This window comes from Artibeus jamaicensis, unplaced genomic scaffold, assembly GCF_021234435.1.
Source record: "Artibeus jamaicensis isolate MK-2021 breed Jamaican fruit bat unplaced genomic scaffold, CSHL_Jam_final contig_373, whole genome shotgun sequence".
NCBI lineage: Eukaryota > Metazoa > Chordata > Mammalia > Chiroptera > Phyllostomidae > Artibeus > Artibeus jamaicensis.
In genome coordinates this window covers 926680-947535 of record NW_026521807.1, presented here as the reverse complement: position 1 = coordinate 947535, position 20856 = coordinate 926680, and the positions used below count along the sequence as shown (strand labels likewise).

The following is a 20856-nucleotide window of genomic DNA, read 5'->3' as shown; positions in this document are numbered from 1 at the left end:
GCTCCCAGACGGAGACTCCACCGCCCACCCCGCCTGCCCCTCGTGGGTCTGCATTTGCATCACTCGCGCACGTAGCGGGTGACGCGAGCGTCCCCCGCTCGGGCCACCCAGGCGGCGCCTCCAGCCCCCTTGACTCAGCCCCTCCCCCTCCGCCCCCGCGTGCCCGGCGCCTGAGGTCCCCGGGCGCCCACAGAAACGCTCTGGGTCGTGCAGCAGCGGCGGGGTTCCCACCGCCCCGGGCCAAGTCCTTCACCGAATTCCGCAGTCTTCGCGGGCCCAGCCGGGGGCGCTCCCCGCGACACGCTCGAGAAGTCTTCCCAGTTCTAGAACCCAGGAGAGAGCCCTCTAATAAGAAGGATCAGTGATGGATTTGGTGATCGCTTCCACAGCCCTCACCACAATCCGAAACCATCTCGGGGTATTGTTTACAGGTGATGGGGCTTTCTCCCCACTGCGCCGAGCTCCAATTTGTCTGTCTGGCTGCACCTGGATGGAGCACGCGGGGCGCCCAGCAGGGTTTGCTGGAAGCAGGCGCAGTGTAGTGAGGCGCAGGCACTTCCAGCCACAGCCCCGCGGGTTTCCCTCTTTCCATCCCCGCCTCGTTCTCGCCTAGACAATAGACAGGAGCGTCGGGGACTTACGTGGAATAGTTTTTAAATCCCCTGTGCTTCTTTTAAGCTCCCGCAGCGCCCACTGCGGCCGCCTCTGCCTCCCGCCATCCTCACGTCTGCAGAGGGATCCCCGCCCGAAAGTTGAGCCCAAAGCTAGGATGGAGGTCCTGGACAGACACCCGGCCAGCAGCTCAGAGCTGCTTGTTTGGAATCAGCCTCCCCGGCCCATTGAACCAAACCAGACAAGCAAGGGATCGTGTAGGTCCGGGCAGAAGGAGGGCGCGGCCCCGCTTCCCCGCTGCCGCCCACCTACCTGCCTCTTCCGGGCACCCAACGTCCGTGGTGAGCCTACATCCCCCGACCTACCCTGGGCAACTGGAGGGGGGGTGTCAGCCCTTCCTCTACACCCCGACTTCAATGGTCCGACCCCAGCAAAGGCGCCCGGCCGGGCAGCACTGGCGCCAGCAACCGCTTCCCCGTGGGCAGGCGGGGCAAAGTTGCGCTTCCACAAGGATGCGAAAAGTTCCCCACAGGCTGCAGGGTCTATCCTCTGGGTCTGAAGGCGATATTAAGCAGCGGCGGGAAATCCCGGGGTCCCTCACTCACCGCTCCAGGCGCCGGGGACCCCCTTGCCTTGGGTGCTGTCTGCGCCGCAGCCGCTGCCGCCCGGGCGTCTCTCTGGCTCGCTCCCCGGGGCCACCCCCGTCTGCCACTGTCTCCTGCAGCGCAGGAGTGGTGACTCCTCCGAGCGTGTCAGCGGCGAGAGGAGGGGCGGGAAAGTGGCGCCCGGCGGGCACGCTGCGGTCCTCCTCCCCCTGCTCCGCCCGCGCCGCCTCCCCGGGCGCTGCAGTGGCGGGCGGCGGCGTGGCTGGAGTAGGAGCGGAGCGCGCGGCTGGAGTCGCGGCGCGGGGAGGCGGGGGAGCCGCGCCTCTGGGTTCCCGGCCAGCTGTAGCGCTCGGGAAAGTCGAGGTGCAGAGGGCTCTGCGCCGCGGGATTGGGGTGAGGAGGCAGACACTTACGGGGAAGTCAGGACTCTTGAGTTTGTGGTAGAGCGAAGGGGCGCTAGTCCCTAATTAGTCACGGAGCGTGACTGTGCGTTGCGCACCTGCGGTCCGCGGCCCAAGTCTGTCCTGAGGAGACCAAGAATCTTGACTACCGAGCCTGGCTGGTGCCAGGGTAACGAGAGCTTGCCCCCAATTTCTGGGCCTGGGACTGACCCGTTAGCTTTGACTCGGCTTCCGGGAAGCCACCAGGCAGGGCTAGATTGGCCATTCCGCCCACACCTTACCCCCACGCAGGCACACGGGTGGAGGAGAGCTTGGGGAGCTGTAGGAGAAAACTGGAGGAAACTTTGCAGGGTGTCTGGGGGTCTCCTCAATCCAGGTAGGGCCAGACAGCCCGACTCACCAGCAGTCATTGGAAGCGGCTCTTTGGGCAGGGGGCGGGAGGGGGCGCTACCGAATATTTTAAAACAAAAACGGGAATTTCCCTTGTATTCTCAAAAACGTTACACCTCTCGGCGTGCCTGAGAACCCTGCCTCTTTGAGGCCACACCCATGACTGCTCCGCCACCCCGTCGCTGCTGCTCGGAGGGTGTCGCCCTCCTCGGACCTTGGGCCCCGTCCCTTCCTCCCCTCCGCCCCTCCGCCCCTCCACCCCTCCACCCCTCCACCACTGCCTCCCGAGCTACCACCTAGACGCTGCGGGTAGCTGGGCTTTCCCAAGTCTCCGAAGGCGCCAGCTGCACGCTCACACCGAACCCCTGTGGGGTGGGAAGCAGCTGCACAGGCAGGTGCCTTCCTCATGATGGGTGACCCCAAGCGAGACAAAGCACAGCACCCTTTTGGGGCTGCAGTGGATGTAACTTACACACCGTCTGTGCGCCAGTGTGTTCTATTTGTGTAAATATGCCTGGAAGATGGTAATGGCTGGGTGTGTGGATATAAATATAAACATTACTTGTACTTGTGTCCGAAAGGGGATGAATCGGGCACCTTCCACTATTCGTGATACTAACCGGTGGAGAGAAGAAAATACAGATAATCCGTAGTATGGATTCTCGTGTCCCATTGAGCCCGCATGTGCTTGGTCTTTGAAAGCCCGCCTGGGTCCTGTTTGGGTTAAAGGCTGTGAAGTGTTGCAACCAGGAATGGTGCTGTAGGGTACTCAGGTGAAATGGTAAGTAGGGAACACACTCATTTACATTTCATGGATCCTTCTGCATAAATGAATTGCTTAAATAATTACTTGGGCTGAAATTGTGTTGTGACCATGAGAAGGAAAATATACCCCATGGGAGTGTCTATAAATCCAACACTGGAAATAAAACTGTAAAATTTTTTAAAATCATAAGTCTTATCCAGATTGCCTGCATATTATATATTTAAAAATTGACTTCTCATCTGCAAACTGTGCTGGTAATTCATTGAGCTCTCAAGTGAATACCCTCTGAGAACTCAATGTCCCCCAAATGTCAGAGAATAATGGATTGTTTCTCCAAGTGATGGAACAAACCTTAAAAATGATCTTTCCCTGTGAGGCCCATGGAAGATATTTACAGAAATGTATATATTTTTCTAGTGGCCAAATTTTCATGTCTTGATGCACTTGAAGATAACAGTTCTCATGGGAAAATCCCTGATCCTGTGTTTGCAGGATGTGTCTGATTGAAGGCCAGGTTGTGTCAAAGGAGGGTATTTCAATGTTGTGCCTTCAGAGCACAGCAAACATTTTTTCATGATAATACATGCAGAAGTTGCTTGGCCTTCCCTCCAGAGCTGCTCTCATTCTAGGGTCCCTCCTGAGATCCCCTGGGGTCCCCAGGTCCCTCCTGGGCCTTGACCCCAGGCCTGTTGGGTTTAGCATTCAAAAGTTTAAAAATTTTAGCTCTAGTTATAGTTAATAGGCTTAGTGATTAATGCATCTAGAAAGCTGTTGTTGCAAGAACTGGAGTGCATGACCAGACCTACCCTCACTCCAGGAGAACCATACAATTCAACCTATATGCCCCAGGAGGACTGCAAGTGATCAAGATGGCACCTGAGCCATTGAGCTCCAGGGAGAGAACATTTTCTGCCCACGGATGCAGATGAAGAATGGCTGGTCAGAAGATGAAAGGATGCTAGGAAAATGGCCAGACTGCAACCTTTGTCTGATGGACCTTTCACCCGAATCTCAAACTCCTTACCTACCCTTTTCTTTTCCTTATAAAAAAAAACATTGGCTTGAGATGAGCTGTTAAGACAGTTTTTAGGATATATAACACTCCATCTTCCCAGATGGCTGACATCTGAATAAAGTGCCCATAAAGATTCAATGTTTGTCTCTACTTATTGGTTCTGGTAGTGACAAGCAGCCTGAACGCTAACTTTTCCAGTTTCAATAATAGTCTTCTTGCCCTGTCTGGTGTGGTTCAGTTGATTGGAGCATTAACCAGTAGCTGAAAGGTTGCAAGTTCTATATCTGGTCAGGGTACATGTCTAGGTTGCAGGTTCGATCCCCAGTACAGGCGTGTATGATACCTCGTCTGGGTGCATGCAGGAGGCAACCCATCAATCCTTCTCTCTCACATCGATGTTTCTCACCCTTCCTTCCTCTCTCCCTAAAAAAAAAGGCAATGAAAAAAAGTATCCTTGGCTGACTATAAAAAGAGAAGAAAAAAAAAAGAATAGTCTTCTGTACACCTTCATTGTAAGGCTGCCTTCTCTCCTAAAAACACTTGTCTTATAGGAGCTGATGGAGGGTAGGGAAGACACCTGCCCTGTTCCCACAAAATCTCAGTGATCTTGAGTTACCACCCTCCAACAAATCAGGAATTTTATTTTTCTGTGCAATGTCTGCTCATGATGCTAGACAGCAAGCCATCAAACACCTAAGTATCAAAGATCTGTCTTCACATCTGCAAAGTGGTTTCAATAAAAATAATTGCATTAGGTACAGATGCCACGGTCATTAAATTTGATAACATGCACAAGAAGCACGCAGTGGGCATAGAACAAATGTTGGTTTTCCATCCCCTTTCAGTAGCTACAGTGAGGTGTTATGGACAGCTAGTCCTCCAAGTTCAGAGTAACACATAGCTTCCAGAACAGGGGTCTAGAGAGAGCCTCATATGTTTGGAACAAAGCCATACCTCTCCCATTGTCCTCACCTCCAACACCGAGGGCCTGTAGCAAGGCATAGATAGCCACTCTCTTACCCCCAAATACTCACAGCCTTTCTAGCCCTTTGTGTCTTGAGTCTATCAATGTTAATCTCATTAAACCCTTCCTGCCTGTTTAGAACAGTTACCACAAACAGCCACAGAACGTCAAGTGCATGTCTCATCTCCATTGCTCTAATGCTCATAAGGTTTAGCACATCCTAAATTCTTCCCTTCTCTCCATATATAACCCCTGAGACCCTCTGACTAAGCCTTCTGGAATGCACAGTTCATGACTGGTAAAATGGTCTATATCCTCAGCCTCTTCACTCAATGTTCCCTTCCCACTCCAATCGAAGCCTCCTCCACCCGAAGAGGCTTCTCCCCATAACCCTTTCAGGTGATGGCTGTCTATTCTACAGTTCTTTAAATATTAAACTACCTTTAAATCTTGCTGTCATGATCAGACTTCTAAGTCACTCTGTACCTTTCCTAATTCAAGGTCACTCCCTAAACATAAATCCTGTCCTACCTAATTCTTGCAAATTCAATAAATACAGAGATGTTCATTTCAACCAGTACTACTCTTAGTTTGGAGCAAGCAAGGGCCCTGTGCTCCACCCGCCTCCCTCGTACCTGAGTGGGCTAGTGCTTTCGAATGCCTTACTTAAAAACATTTGAAGTCCCCCTCTGGTGGCTGGGTTTGCAGCCCCAAATTTTCATTAAATTATGAATTCAATTGAATATTGGGCTGGTAATTTCCCAGGGCTTTGGCAGAAGAAAATGTGTATCTTTTCTGGAGGAGTTCTCCTTTATCCTAGACTTCAAGAAAAGAACATTTTTCATGAAAGTTAGACAATAACAAAACAAAGCACCTGAGCTCACATGAGGGACAGCTGTCACATGAGGGACAGCACCATGAGGAAGAGCAGGTAAGACAGAAGAGACATCAATCCTCCCCTGAGGAAAGACTTCAGATGTTGGAATTACTGGTCACGGTTCTTACTATACTGGAAGAAAAATAAAGAACAAGCTTAAAAATACGTACAGGCAATAGGAATATAAGGAATGACCAATCGTATTTGAAAAGGTGCCAAATCAAACTCATATCCAACTCTGCTGGTTGCCTTACCAACACCAGCCCAACATCCACACACACACACACCTTACCTTCTCCTTAAAGAATCCTGATTTTATTTAGGGGTCTACCATTTTAAAAAATTGCACATGTGTGTTTAACAGTACAGTCTCACACAGAATGCTAAGAGCACTTTATATTTTACATTAAGAGCTTGTAGTAATGTGGACCGTCTATTAATGTTCACAGCACAACCAAATACATGGATTACAATTTGTTTAGACTTCAAAGCCTTAATGGCAATAATCAGAGAAGGAAACTAGTAAGTTTTTTGGACATAACTGAAAAAATAAATATTGTGTTGGCCAAAAAGTCTGTAAACGACACATTTTTCATTTTCACCAATAACTTTATGCATTTGGATATTTTGAGTATGTCAGCTATATCCTGCATGGTACAACATTGACTGTTGTCAACTAATGTCTCAGTTTGATCACTACCAGTTCAGCTGGTCTACCCAACTGTGGAGCATCATCCATCGAGAAATGTCCAGCATGAAACTTCACAGACCAGTTATGACACATTTGATCAGTCACAGAACCTTCTCCATACACTGCACAAATCTTTTTTTTGCATTTCAATTGCATTTTTACCTTTTTTAAAATAATAAAGCATAATATGCTGAAAATATATTTTCTTCCATCTTCAATGTTAAAATGGCTACACAGAAATTCACCAATTTTCATAAGTTTTTTTTAATGCACACAGATATGACAGCTGTCAGAATACAATCTAACAAAATCATTTCAAATGAAGTTAAAGACAGCTAACTGCCACTGGAACCATCTTACAGAAAAAAAGCCAAATGAACATTTAGAAGACACACAATAGAAGAAATAGGAAAATCCAGTGCAGTCCCATGTGCCCTGGGGGAGGTGGTGCCTGATTTGGAGGAGCTTTGGCTATGTCCAAATGAGGACTATTTGAAACTTTTGTGACTGCAGGTCATGAATCATCAGTCCTCTTTCTGTCAGACATCATTCAGCCTATCTCCTTTACTTGTCTTTGAAGATCTGTAAAAAACAATTACAAAATTGAAATGTACGCCCTTCTTTCCAGCTCCTAGGTAGACTTCTTTTACTGACCTGGTCACCTCTCTCAAGCCTGCATTCATTCAAGCATAAATCTGCAGCTGTCTGACATCAGGAGAGCTCGTCCAGTCCCATTGGTGGTGGTGGCCATTATTGGCGGTGAAGACCCACAGCAGCAGCAGCAGCAGCAGCTGCCAGCATGTCCTCTCCTGGGCACCTCCACTGCCTGCCAGGTGCTTGCTCTGACTTCCAACCCACCCCCTGCTCCCTGCCACTCCCCACCCTCCAGCCAGAAACTGCCGTTTTCCACAGGGCCACGTGCTTTAGGGGCTGGCCTCATTACATCTTGACCTGTCCAAACCAGTCACATAATCCCATTACCCTTTCCAGCGACTGTTTTGGATGTGGACATATTACACAATTCTGGCCAAGGTCATGTGAAGGGGAGGGCCTCTAGAGAGCTTTTGGGAAGGCTTCCTCACTTCTAAAAACATGAATGATGGCCCTGGCTGGTGTGGCTCAGTGGACTGAGTGCTGGGCACATGCCTGGGTTGCGGGCCAGGTCCCTGGTTGGGGGCCTGCGAGAGGCAACTAACTGATGTTTCTCTCACACATCAATGTTTTTCTCCCTCTCCCTCTCTGAAAATAAGTAAAATTAAAAAAAAATAAAAACACGAATGACAAAGAACAAATTCCCCTCTCTGATTTTAGACCTTACCATGCCTAAATGTGACACATAGAACTGCAAACAGCCTGTGATCATGTAGCCTAATGACAAAACATGCGCAGGATATAAGGGCCACGTGCACTTCAGGGAAGTGGAGCCGCAGCCCCCACTGCACCTGGAACAGCCCTACCTCTGATGCGTAGTAATGAACTTTGTTTTTAAAATCCACCTTAAGTTAGATTTTTTAACTCACAGCTAAAAGCATTTTTAGAACTACACTCCCCCCAAATCTAAGAGTATCTGGCACCTAGCAGATTCTCTGCACATGTCTACTAATTTAAACTGAGCTGTGCGTTGAGTATGTTTCTGTTGAGAAAACAGGAAGAATGTCTCCATCTGTTGGTCCCCATATCGTAGAAGGTGTTTGGCAAATATTTGCTTAAAGCCAAAATGGCTTCAGGATTTCAGCAAAAGGGAAACTGCAGGAGTCCAGATGGAAGGCTGCAATGAAAAAAATAATAGCTCAGTGAAAACTCAGATTCTGGAAGAATCTTTCTGCTCAAATTGTCAGGGAAGAAGCTGCCTCAGGCAGGGTCAGGGAACGAGAACCTGAAGAGGGCTCTAGCCTCCCCTGGTGGCTCCGAGGGAAGGCAGGGCAGCACCCAGAAGTCTGCTGGGGTGGAGATGGGGGAGGGAAGTAAGTGGAAGAATAGTCACAAGACACATTCCTTAGGAAAAAGGCATAATTTGATATCTGAAAAACTTCCTGTTAAGAAAGAAAAGAGATAAATTATGGGACCCTCTAAGCTGTTCAGGGATGTACCCTAGGTATACTTCATGGGCCCATAATTGCCCCCATCTATGTATATTGTTCCCATATGTATTTGCATATCTAGAGTAAAGCAGGTTTGTCACTCAGAAAATGTCTAGCCTCAGTGCATGGGGCTACTGATGAGACCCAAGTGGGGGAGGTTGTGTTCCTGAGGCCTCAGTCCAAGGCAGAGGAGCCCCTCATGGCTGATTGGTAGCAGAGAAGGCTGGAGCTACCTCACATAACATCATCAGGTCCCAGCCACTAGTTAGGAGATGCCAGGAGGTAATGCTGAGAGTTGACAACCAGTCTGCTCCGCATCTCCCAATGACTGCACAGGACCACCCAGTGAAGTGTAAACCCCCAGCCTGTTGGACTATTTCAGGTCAGCGCCCACCAGGGAGCATTTGGCTCACAGGAAGCATCGAATGACGAGGTGGCCAGAATCACTTAGCTAGGTTCTGACCTCAGCCACCCTGGGACTTGCACAATGGCCCATGAACCGTCAGCTCAACCAATGAGGGGTGTGAGTTCTTACTCCATGGAGGGGCAATTCTGAGTAATGTTCTACAGTCTCTGAGAGGGTTTCTGGTGGCCCAGTGGCCCATAGTGGTGACCAGCTCATTTAATCAACAATTCAGTGACTTCTCCCCACCCCCACTCCCTTGTCTCTCTTCTCCAGTAAACTACATGCTCAAACCCTAAACCCAAACTGAGAACCTGCTGGACAGAGCCATCTGTAATCTCCCACCTGTCTTTGTTTCCAGCCCTTCAACCCCACCCCGCTTCATTGCGGATTTGAATGTGAGGCCTCACATATTCGGTACCAACTGCCATCCCCTAAAGAGTCCCCAAGTTTCTCTGCCTCTGTGCAAAGCTGCTATACCCACTTACTCCCTGGAATACCAAGTGCTACCTTTGCCAACCTTATTCTAGGCAGCTGTTCTTCCCAGTCCACTTTCCCGTAGCTCTTAGGTTCAACTGCATATACAACCCTCATCACTTACTGGCTTGGTTATAAGCAATTCTGCCTCATTTCCTGTAGTGCAACACCATTTTGAAGGCCACAAACTCAGTGTCTTCTAGATGAGAGGCCCTAAATACAGTTTCAGTGATCTCTCAGACACTTAATTGGTCTTCAACATCCCTTCTTGAACTTCTCTTGCCAAATCGAGACTTACCAAGAGTCTTTCCACACGAGGGACCTAACAGCTCCAAGTCACTCATGGCCTTCTTTGGAGGGGCGATAGCACATCAGCGCCCTGAGAAAGCACCAGTGTTTTTAGAATGTTAATTAGATTTAATTTATTTTAATACAGGAAAAAATTAAAATAAAGAAAAACACAGATGCCCACCTCATTTCTGAACAGATGAAGAGAGATGAAGAGTCATCTCTCTGAATTTTTTCTTCTCTTTTTCTTTTCAGCAACTTCTGCTGCTGCTCTAGGCTTTATAACGAGTGTCATGATCTTCCGTATCCAGATGATTTATAGGTCATGTCTGAATATTCCCATTGGGTCTTCTACATTATTACTGCCTGGATTTTCCTTTTTAACATTCTACCACAGGTTTCCTAATACACTGAAATCTATCAAGTTATTTTCCTGCTCAAGGGAAAATTATTGTTTCCATGTTCAGAATTTGTTTTGCATAAACTTCCTGCTCCAAATTAGTGTTCTAACATTCAGCTTTTCTATTATAGTAATAAACATCCTGATTTCCCCCATTTGATCTACCTATTAAAAATACATGTAGTAAGCTCTCAGGAAGTTAGGTTCTCTTCTATTTTTGGCATGATCCATCAATATTGGTGCTGACCAACTTTTTGGATCACAAACAGCTTTTTATTTTAAAAGGTAGCATTGCCATGAATGTTAATATGGAAACATTTGATATTTATAGTTTGTCTGATTCATGTTTTGCTCTTTCTCTACACTTAGACTAATGCCATTTCCTGCTGATAAAAATATTTTTCAAAAACTCCCCACCCCTTGGCTCCATTCCCAGTCTCACTAAGCGTTCTCTGGATGCCATACTACCCATTTCCTGCATAATGATGCATCATATATGGACGTTAAATTTCCCATGATGCAACTTGAGCTCATTTCTGTGTTCACTGGCAGCCTAGAACTGGAGGTTCTTTAATAATGGGGCCCGAGTGAGCAAGTAAAGCTTAGTGTCTCTTCCCCACACACTTGACAGAGTTTCTCTGCAAACCCCAAGAAGGTAGCTTCTCACCTTTGTGACTGAAGTAAAGTCAAATCAAGCTCATCCTAGGATATGGTCAATTTTAAGGGAGGGAGTAGAAAGTCTCAATTTGTCATTAGGTCTAAGCTATAGTTTACCAAAAGTTCTGTGCTTGGGACTGTGGAGAACTTGCCTGCTCTCTGAAGGTCTGGGAAAGAAACTTCTTCCCTTCTTTATACCCCCCTCTCCTTCATCCCACAAGAGGTTGGGGGGTCAGGTTACTAGTGGATGCCTTACAAGTGCAGCAGGCTCCATCTTGTCTTTCTGACTTATTACCTCAAATGTCACCTTAAAGCTGTGTAATTCCTGTTTCCAAAAGAGGTAGCTCATCTTTGAAGGTTTTCTGGAAATGTAGGCTGAAGGACTCCCTGAAAGAACAGAAATTGGTCCTGGATTTCTATCAGAGAGATCTCAAAAACAGCCTTCTTCAGGTTGTCCCAGAGGCAGTGCAGAAACGGTACAGAGGGCAGAGAAAATTCCAGGTCACTGGTTCTCAGAATGAAATTCCAAGGAATTTCCTTGGAATTTCATCCACCTAGGTCAAGACCAAGAGGTCACTGAGCACAGTTTTTATGAAGTGCTGGAAGATGGCTGCAGTTTAACACCTTGGTAAAACCAAAGCCAAATGTCACCTTGGTAAAACACAATTTCCAAGGCCAACTTCCACTCCTCACTCTTCCAGAAGACAAGATCCAGATATCCTGGGGCAAAGGGCTCAGAAATCAGTGGCAATGGGCAGTGGTCTTAGAGGTGATTGTCTGAGACCTCAGAGTCCTGGAGAAGGCCTTCGTATCCTTATCTACAAAGAACATCAGGACTCCCACCAGGGAGAAGACACTGAAGCATCACCATCACAGATTGGTGTCTGTATCATTACAGTGGGATGGTAGACACTTGCCTGGTAGAAGAAGACCTGGGCATAAGATTAAAGACACAGTTGTCACTGTGGTAGGTGGCGAGAATACCTTCTCTTCTTACCTGGAAATACCTGTGCATAAACAGGGCACTTATTGAGGTTCCTGGGAGCAAGGACAATAAGTTGGCAGAATTCTGCTCAGAACATGGGCAGCAGAGCAGCAGAAATCTGATGAGAATTCAGATCGGTGACATCCCCCAGGAACTCAGGGCATTAAGCCTGGTCTTCTCTGTCAGGATGAGGGAAGCCTAGCACCCTGGATGTGGGCTGGGGTCCTGAGGACCTGGCTGGTCTTGGACATAGGGCAGGACTGGATTCTAAGCTGCAGAGCGAGGAGGGTGATCTAAGAGACAGCTCCCAAGGATGCAGCTGAAGTGACAAGCCAGCAGACAGTACAACTGAGGCCACGACCCAAAGGGGCTACAGAGAGCTAGAATCCAGATATGAGGCCTGTGCCAGTGTATGGTCTGCAGACAGCAGAAAATGAAACTGAGGCTAACTTAGCCCCCCCACAAAGTGATATATTGGAAGAAAAGTGAGTCAGTCACAGAGTTACAGGAAGAACTGAAGAGCCAGGATATCTTTGAACTCTGAGAAGCCTCTTCCAGGGCTGTTTTTATCATGCATGATCCAGCTGCCTCTGCCGTTAGTCTTTGTGTGGCTAGCCAGGGATTCTCAGGAAGTCTGAATGGTCCCGATCAGGGCGCATGACTAGTGGAGGGGTGAGCCAAGGGCACTCTAGTGGACACATCCCCCACCAGAACCGCAGAGAAGGTGGGAAGGGGCCATTCAGCAAAGGGAAAGTAGGATATGGCTACCAGGGGAACAGGGAGGAGGAGGTTCTGTACAAGACAACACAAGTTTTCCACTTCAGCTGAATGACAATCAGGGTGTCAGAGGCCTGAATGGAAGGTGGATAGTTTGATGTGGAGCAGTGCCCTGAGGCAAGGGTCTTTCTACAGCCCAAGCTCAGCCTGAGAATGGAGCCATGAGGGGAGCTGCTCAGACACGAGGAGTGGCCATCAACTCAGACAAACGGCCTGTAAGAGGACAGCAGCCCTTTTCCCCTTAGATGAGCCTCATTGCATGTGGTGTTCATATAGGAAGTCTGTACCCCAGGCGCTTGGCAGAGTGTGATTATAACTTCAAACCTTGTACTGCTCATTTTTTATCAAAAGCTCGGTTGTGACTAAAAAGAATATTTATTCTTTTTAGAGCCTAAAGACCAGGCAATGCATTCATTTGCTACTTTGAATGTTATACCTGTATCACAGCAGATTATCTGGGAGAGCTACATAGCCGAGGTGATTTTACTGTATCTTTTTGTGCACTTTACTTTTTTTTGCACTTTGACAATTTTATTCATTGTACTTTGATATTATATCCTCAGCCTGCAGGATATTATTAGAAACAGCCTCATTCATGCAGAGGTGATGAGGCCTTTGGTCAATAGGTCAGACAGATGAGATTTTAAGTAAACCCAAGGAAACTTTTCTCTAACTCTTAGTATCAGTAAAAGTTGTAATGCTTCTATGCAAAAGTTTTATTTTGATCCAGTTATACTTTGTCCTTTTTACAGGTTTTGGTAAAAACTTCCCAGTTCTTTTAGAGCATTTTGGGATAGAAATACATAAGGATGTAGACAAAATTATTTTTCAATCTTTTTAGATAATTGTTACTGTTAACTATTTTCAATGGTAGATAAAACATCAGAAGCTATCTAATTAATTATGAAACTAGAAAACCATGTATAAAAATATCTCAGCAGTAATACAAAGAGAACAAAAACTACAGACCAATCTCAATCATGAATATAGGTATACTCTGCTTTCTCTTCAGAGAGTATAAATCTTTTGCCATTTCAATAATGAGTATAGATACAAAAATCCTGAATAAAATGCCAGCAAATTGAATTTGGCACATTGGAAAAGAACAAAAAGCATGACCGTGTTGGTTTTATCAGGATGAAAGCATAGTCTAGTATTAAGAAACGTATTAATAATCACAGTCACACAAAACCTAGGATTATATCTCAGCATATGTTGAAATGTTAATCCTTATAATTTTATACCCACTCTTGACTTCCTAGTATAAAGAAATACATTCTCAAGATGCATTTGTATCAAACTGACAGCCACGTTATTATCGGGAATCAGCAGCAGCATTCCCATTAAAATCAGGAATGAAATAAACAGGCCCTACTGTAGTCAATATCATTTATCCTGGTCTTTATAAGCACTGGCCAATGGAATACAAATATGGACCAGAGATTTGAGATGTAACTATAAAAACGTTAGAAGAAACTATCATTATATATAGTTGCTAAGACTGTACATGTATAAACATCAAGAACAAACTATTAAGAAAAATAGTTGAATATAGATAAATATAAAAAATCATTAACTACTCTGTATACTGACAATAACTGTAATAATGTCTAATGGAAAAAGATTCTATTCACAAAAATAAAAGAAAATGTAAAATATCTAAGGATAAATTTACCAAGCAAAAAATTATAGAAACTACATAAATAAAACCACGAATTATTTAAAAGTTGAATACATGGGGACACCTATCACATTCTTGAATGGAAAATCTGTGTAATGTTCACATTTCTGTTCTCCCAAAGTTAATACATATATTTACTAAAATACAAAATCCTTAAGGAGTTTGGGGGAATATTATCAAAATGATTATAAATGTTCCCAAGCAAATAAACAGACAAGGATTTCTTAAGCATTTTAGATAAACCAATGACAGAGTACCCATTCACCCGTTAGGTACTATAATTAATTCAGTTTGGCACTGGCACAGAATAGCTTGTAAAATTAATGGAGGATTACAGATGGCCAAACTGACTCTATCATATAAGAATTTTAAAATGATAAAATTATCAATTAAGGAAGAACTCATTGGTTAATTTGGGGGAATAAAATGGGTTTGGATCATTACTTTGTGAACAAATTAAATTTCAGATGAAGAGTTTACAATAAAATTATTAAGGCAGTAAAATACTAGATAAAAATTGGACTTATTATTTGTCAAACCTCTGGATCAGTAAGAAATTTCCAAGTTCAAAAGCAATGAAAAAAATAACTACTACTACTACTAACTCACTAACTACATACTTTTAAAGTGTACTGTGGAGAATTTGATTAAATGACAAGGAAACTTTTATTAAAGTTAAAAATAACACAAATAAAATCAGAAAGAAAGTTGTTGTGCCCTTGCAGTAAATGTGAAAAAGTTTAATAGCCTTAATCTACAATACTCATACAAATTATTGATGAAAAAATAAGGACTCAATAAACAAACAGGCAAAAAAAATAAACTGGAAGCTGCCAAGGAGGAACTACAGATGGTTAAAATATTCAGTTTCACTTATACCTGATAAAGTATGATTTAAGGCGACAATAAATTGTTTGTCATCAGAAATTGTAAGTGAAAATTCTTTATCAATTAACTTAGGTCACATCTATTTTCATTAAGAATTAAAAGCAGTTTAAAGCCCTGGCTAGTGTAGTTCAGTGGATTGAGCACGGGCCTGTGAACCAAACAACCACGGTTCAATTCCCAGTCAGGGCACATGCCTGGGTTGCAGGCCAGTTCCCAGCAGGGGCCAGTTCCCAGCAGGGGACACACGGGAAGCAACCATACATTGATAGTTCTCTCCCTCTCTCTTTCCCTTCCCTTCTAAAAATAAATAAAATCTAATAAATAAATATATGTTTTTAAAAAAAGAATTAAAAGCAATTTAAAAATACAATTAATGACATAAAAATATTTTGGCAGTAAGTCAAATCAAAGCCAAAATATGGCGGAACAATAAGGGTTTCACAATGCTGAAAAATGAGCCACAGTCCACCTCCCCTGCTGGCCAAACGGGGAAACAAACACACGCAATTGTACATCTGAGTACAGTTGTGAGGTGATTACCAGGGGCACGGATCTTTTTTTTGGCAATGCAATCTGAGCAGGGGTCAGTAAGTGACAGACGGACCGTGTCTTCAACAACGCCTGCACAAAGATAGCTGTGTATGGTTTTTTCACTGCATATGTTGATATGGACTTCAATTTACATATTTTTCAAAAGCGAGGGGGGGAAGCATATGAAATGAGATGACAGAATACTGGTTATAGAACGAACTTTTTTTTAAATAAATATTTTATTTATTTATTTACAGAGAGCGGGGAAGGGAGGCAGAAAGAGAGGAAGAGAAGCATCGATGGGTTGCCTCCCACACGCCAGTCCCTCAGGACAGCGTTCAGTCCGCCAGGCCACACCGGCCAGGGCCGAACTGTCCTTTCTGACAGACTCCTGATGGCAGTTTCAACTGGTGCAGCTGCTCGAGGGCTTAAGAAAACAACTTTCAATACATGCCAAGAGCTCTAAAGCCATTTCTGCTATAAAATGCAGCAGAAATGGTTCAGGGTCTACAGTAAGGTGGAACCCTAAAACCTGAAACCTTAACCACAAAGCTGTTATATGCAGTATGATTGAAAACAGCACGAAATTGGACAAAACTTAAATATCTGACAATAGAAGACTGTCTTAACATATTATGGCACACCTGTGTACAATATACAATTAGTTACAAAATATCATGTAACCATTCAAATGAATTAATGAACAGTTTATAACAACATAGGGAATCACTAAATAGTAAGAGAAAAACAGGGTATAAAATTGTTTATGCAAAATGATCTCAACTGCATATACTATGTTTAATAGAGCCACATGAAGGAAATATTCAAAATGTCAACATTATTTTATATTTGCCTATATTTTTCATAAAAATAAAAGGCATTTGTTTTAAATCATAAATATAAATTTTAAAATTCATGGAAGACAGATGGTTTACTAAATAGACGTAACCATTGTGCTCAGTGTATCCACCTCAATGCCTTTTGACCCCCACACACATGGGCTACGACGTGGTTTTTATGTCTCTGATTATTAAGATTTCCAGTTTGCTATCTTCTGAAAGCTGTTCGGTCCTCTAGCCTTGAGGTTCTAATACAGGGCATTTAAAAATAAACCTTTTAACCCCTGGCTGGCATAGCTCAGTGGATTGAGCAGGGGCCTGCGAACCAGAGTATTGCGGTTCGATTCCCAGTCAGGGCACATGCCTGGGTTGCAGGCCAGTTCCCAGCAGGGGACGCATGAGAGGCAACCATACATTGATATTTCTCTCCCACTCTTTCTCCTTCCCTTCCCCTCTCTCTAAAAATAAATAAATAAAATACTTTAAAAAAATAAACCTTTTGTAAAGTATATTTTATTTAATATTTTTAGCAACAGGTTTCTGTTGGGTAATATATTTTAAGCAAATTTTATTAGGCTAAGGATTATATTATATTTTAAAAATAAATGTTCTCATTTGCTGAAAGTATATACACTAAAGATTGAGATTAGTCTTTTGTTCTTCCTTGAAATCTTGATTTTTTTATTATAATTCTAGGGGACCAAAACAGAGAAACTTTTTCCAGTGAAATTTAGAGTTTGACATTAAGACCTATCAACAACATCAAAACCAGACTTTCACATGTCAAAGACAGTAGTAAATTATAAAGTTTGTTGCCCTTTTTAAGTTTCTTTTAGATCTAATAATTATGAAGAAAAGGAACAGATGAAAATAGTGTTCCATGTTGTTCCTTTTGTTATTCATAAGTCTATTATTCTTAGCATTTTGGTGCGTTTGATCTTAATATCACATTGACAATAGGAAAATATTAACTGTTAATAAAGCATTTTGATGTTCTCAGAACACCAATATTTAAAAGAAGAAGGGTTAGGGAAAAATTCATCTCAACCTTCTGACCATCGCAATCCAGTTCCTGCCAAGACAGAAACCAGGTTTCAACCACAAGGGATCAGGCAAGAAGGGGAAGGAGGGAGGTCTGCCCTGAGACCTGAAGTGTACACCTAGCAGGCAAGAGCGACTTCCGGATTTGCTCTGGGCAGGACCTGGCACAACACTCATGAAAAGCAGCATTTTATAAGTGATTTGGGGGATGAGGATGGAGCAAGTGATGTGTAATATGCAGAACTAACAGAGATCTTTGAGGACTGCTTTCAAGTAGAAGAAGCTACTTACATAATAGATGTAAGGGGCATACTATTGATTGTGTGTGTGTGTGTGTGTGTGTGTGTTTTATTTATTGTTGCCAAGGTGACATGCCAAGGAAGGGTCCTGTGAAGGCACTGCCATCCCTCCTCCTCTCATGTCCAAGGCCTAAGCGCCGTGGTTTCTCTAAAGAAGGCTTGTACCTTGAGATTTGCAATCTGCTTGCTCCTCCTGTTCTTTCTCAAATTTCTATTCCTTTCATCCTCAAGTCTAGTAGTAGCGCTCATCTCCCCTCCACGTTCCGCACCAGTTAGGGCTTACTGCCCAGTACGCAAAACACTAGTGCAGAGTGCGAGTGTAGTCCGGTGTGTATGCTGCCACGCGCTTCATGCTGTTCTGTTATTCTCTCCCTCACCCTCCCACTCCTTTATTGTCACTATTTCCTTTGTTCTTTTTTTAACCCATGTTTGATTAGCAACGTTCCTAGGCCTCCAAGGGATATCTGCCTTTCTGAATCATTCTAAGAATATCACGTAAAACTGTTTAAATTTGTTTATATTTCTTTAAATATGGTTTAGAAATAGAGTAAAATATCAGTAAGTTCTTTAAGAATTAAATGCAAATCTCTTGTAGAGGCAAGGTAATAAAATGTAGTTTTGAATACAAAGGTTTGTTACAAAAATTCTCTATCCATATATCCCTGAGTTCTTTGTTGTAAACAAAAAGAGTCTGAGACAATTCAATCAGAAAAGAACTCTTTTAGAGGCTATTAAGTAGCTTGCAGTATCTCTGAGAGGATCAGAGGGTCAGATTTAGAGCCTACATGGTGGGAGTTAGTGTCCGGACCACCCTGTGGATGCTCCAGCAGAGTCCAAGGCCCTCAGTGCTGGCCACAGACACCGAATCTCTACCACGAGTAGAAGGCCAGTGCCGTCACCACCACTTCCTTCAAAAGCTGGACACTTTCCCCACTGCCTCTGCTAGGAGATGGCTGTGACTAGTCTCTCCCACACTCTTTTCTTCGGGATTAGAGCCTTTCACAAAGACGCTCTAGGACTGGCAAACACTAGGACACATATCTGTATGTTTGCTGCAAGGGAAGCTGGGAAGGAGTTTCTGGCTTTTCCCAGGGGAGGTGAAACACAAAATGTAGAACATCTCACAACCCTGTGGGGCAACAGAGCAAGACAGTTCAATGAGGGTACACAATTCATGCGCTCCCAGAAGGAGAGGAGTTCTGTGGAGGGGCAATCACCTTCTGATTAGATAAGAGCAATCGCATTTGACGATGCGTGGACTAATTTTATCTTCCAGTGTCAGGCAGGTCATTTTAATGGTCTGGGGAGGGTGTGCATAGAGTTAAGTACCTACCTAGGTACGAAAGAAGTGTTTACCACCTCAGAAGACGTGACAACAAGGTGAATAAGTGGGTAGCTCCCCATGTGTCTCCTGAACCTTTAAATCTGAACGCTGGCTTCGTGATCAGAACAAGCCCATGCAATTCAAAAGACACACTGCTTTGTTCTCTGCGCCTCCATAAGAGCTTATTTGGGTTTAATTAAAAGCACTCCAATGATTTGGCTAACCGCCATGGTAAAAAATGTAATATTACTTTTGGTACTTTCATCTTCAAATGACCCAAGCATATGACATGGGCCTGAATAAAGAGCCTTTCCTGCTTCCCGAATTTTTTTTGCCAAGTCGCCAGAGCACAGAACTATGAAAAAATAATAGAAAGTGAACATAAGAAAATTACATAGTTTTTTTTCCAGGTACAATAAAACCCTGATAACCCAAATTCACATAACCATCCCTCAGACCCCTCCCTGATTCTCCTCTTCCCATAGTGTAAAAATTGCATCAAACAAAAAACTACCTGGATTATGTTAGCCAAAGATGACAACAGATTTTATAACTATTTTGAAGGCCACTAAGCTACTAGCCTCAGGGATAAAGGAAACTCGGGAACATTTGAACTATCTCAGTTCAACATTCCTTCCTCCTTTTGTATCCTAAGAAGATAAACGATGAACCAAACTATATACAACTACTTATAAATAAAATAGTGTTTGTGTTTTGCACTTTATACAAATATCATTTTGCAGATTAATTGGCCCCTTTTTGCAATTCTCTCACTGTACATTTATCTCAAAATGACCATTTTAGAAAGTTTCAAGTAAATAAACACAGTAGGGTAAAATTTAGGGGGCAGGTTTCCATGCCTCTGTGGATCCTGTATAACCCTCCCTACAGCAGGAACTCAATACATATTAGCTGGTAAAAATGACGTGTGATTCTCTACCCTAAGAAGAAGAGCATAGAGAGGAGAGGGTATGCTCTATAATTCCGCACATTTGGCTATAACTCTTACTCAGAATACAATCTGAATTGGAAGGAGGGCGGAGTTTCACTTCTTTTTTTCTGACAAAGCGATCTCCTGAACCAAAGTCCCTTAACATAAATAATAAAGATGACAAATCTAGTCTTTAAAATAATTTGAGAAAATGATTATAGCTCTTTGTTTTGATGCTCCATTCTTTATTATTTAAAGTTAGAATATTTGCAACCACTTACAGATGTGTGAAACTTGAAAAGCATAACAAATTTGAATAGATGTCCAAAATAATGATCGAATATTTACAAAGAGTATTATAATAGAGCTTTATAAAAATCTACATGTATTTATCTTAATATTTTGAGATGATCTTAAAATATTCTTATACTTTAAACCATCGTTAGAGATGCTTTGTAATACTAATTTCAAATTTCAACTTCTAGTCACACTCACACTATAAGGCAAATCATCTCCAAATTTATTCTGTTACAAATTTAATTTGGTAATAAGAAAAAAGTAGATGTTGAGTGATGGTTGGAATATTTTCAGGTCTTAAGAAGTTCCCAGTCTGTATCTATATTCTAATAAGCACTTACTAGAATGTCTTTGCCAACATTTATTTTTCTTCATTCTTAGCTGTTGCTCCACAGAAATGAGAATAATCAGCCACGACAGTTGGAGCAAATAATCCTGACTTGGTCAGAACTGGCTTTGGGTGGGCAAGTCAGGACCAGACAGGAGGTGACTAGGTTGGAGTAGTTCTGGCAATAGACCACCCAAGCATTGCAACAAGCAAGGGGCTGATGGCAGGGTTTGGCACCCTCCAGGACAGATCGAAGAGCTGAAGATGGCTCTCCTTGGAAGATGGCATGATTCTCACATCAGACCCCA

General features: G+C 43.7%; 1 protein-coding gene and 1 long non-coding RNA gene across 4 annotated transcripts in view; both read right to left on the bottom strand.

Annotated features, from left to right (window-relative positions):
* Positions 1-1346, bottom strand: part of SV2C (synaptic vesicle glycoprotein 2C) — a 183759-nt gene extending 182413 nt beyond the window's left edge. Inside the window, exon 1 of the mRNA XM_037143719.2 lies at positions 1218-1346. The gene's annotated coding sequence lies outside the window, so the exon portion shown is untranslated. The remainder of the gene's footprint in view (positions 1-1217) is intronic.
* A 3816-nt stretch (positions 1347-5162) lies between these two features.
* The window catches only part of LOC119048162 (uncharacterized), a 158107-nt gene continuing 142413 nt past the window's right edge, over positions 5163-20856 (bottom strand). For 2 of the 3 annotated variants that reach the window (XR_008391456.1, XR_008391457.1), the window contains 2 exons: positions 9581-9661; positions 5163-8089 (listed from right to left, as the gene is read on the bottom strand). This is a non-coding gene — a long non-coding RNA (uncharacterized LOC119048162). The remainder of the gene's footprint in view (positions 8090-9580; positions 9662-20856) is intronic. The other variant, XR_008391455.1, reaches the window with a different exon arrangement.